Raw genomic sequence first — 1,340 nt, 5'->3', positions numbered from 1 at the left:
CAGTAATAATCATAATAAAACGTAACATGTCTGAGAAGAAAAATGACGACTGGTGAAAGAACTGCATGCTGGAAAAAATTTTCCACACAAACGTGTCATAATTTACAGATGACTTGTTGCGGGCTGATATGATCGAGATACGCTCTTACACACGGAGTCAAGAAAGGTTACCATTACATTCTCACCGTTATCGATGTGTTGAGTAAACACGCATGGGCCGTACCGCTGAAAACCAAGAGTGGAAATGAGAAGGCTACAGCGATAATTCGAAGATAATTCGAAAGATAATTCGAGATGATAGAAGATGCCCAAAAAATTTGCAAACCGATATGGGAAAAGAATTTTAAACGCAAACATGCAAAAACTTTTGAGAAAACACAACATAAATCATTATTCAATATATTCCATAATGAAGACATCTGTCGTTGAACGGTTCAATCGTACATTGAAAAACGATATGTGAAAACAATTTACGCACAATGCAAATTATAAATGTATCAACTTGTTTCTACGTCTCGTGTCTGAGTACAATGCGCGAAAGCATCGAACCATCGGTGTGGGGCCCATCGATGTGACTCCCACTGACAAACTCTTAAACACAGTGTACAGTAGCGTAAAGGCCGTCGCACTCAAGCGATTCAAAATGGATGACTCGGTACGTGTGAGCAAATTCAAAATGATCTTTGAGAAAGGATACACGCCAAATTACATCACGGAGGTGTTTAGAATCGTCAAAGTACAGAAAACTAATCTTGTAACATATTTACTAGAAGATTACTGCGAAAAATCGGTCGCTGGAGAATTCTGTGAGTATGAGTTGCATCGCTAATATATCGCCGATATATCTAGTTGAAAAGGTATTGCTTAAAAAAGGAGACAAGGTTTACGTAAAATGGCTCGGAAATGATAATTCACACAACTTTTGGATACATAGTGTGTTATAAAAATAAAATTTATTACAAATTGTAATAATTTTTTTTTCCCTATATAAATATATATTAAATATAAACGTATTATACATGTTTTACACATTACACATATTACAGATGCATACGTACACACATATATATGTATATATTGGATATGGGAATAAATTTCCGCCCATTACAGAAAGATATCGTTAGTAGCATTGCTCGTGTGTTCGATAGAACGGCAAGACATGTTTTTGAAAGGTATGTGTCCAAACTTTTGAGCCCAATAGATGGCATTCGTTCGAAGCGTAACAAAGAGTAACTTTTTTTGCGTTGAAGATGTCGGAATTTATTCCAAAAAAGCAATATTTGCGAGAAGTTTTACTCCATTATTTTATTTTAAAGAAAAGTGCTGCGGAAACGCATCGT

This window comes from Acromyrmex echinatior, chromosome 8 (genome assembly GCF_024713525.1).
Source record: "Acromyrmex echinatior isolate Ae372 chromosome 8, ASM2471352v2, whole genome shotgun sequence".
Classification (NCBI taxonomy): domain Eukaryota; kingdom Metazoa; phylum Arthropoda; class Insecta; order Hymenoptera; family Formicidae; genus Acromyrmex; species Acromyrmex echinatior.
Note: the sequence above shows the minus strand (reverse complement) of the source record.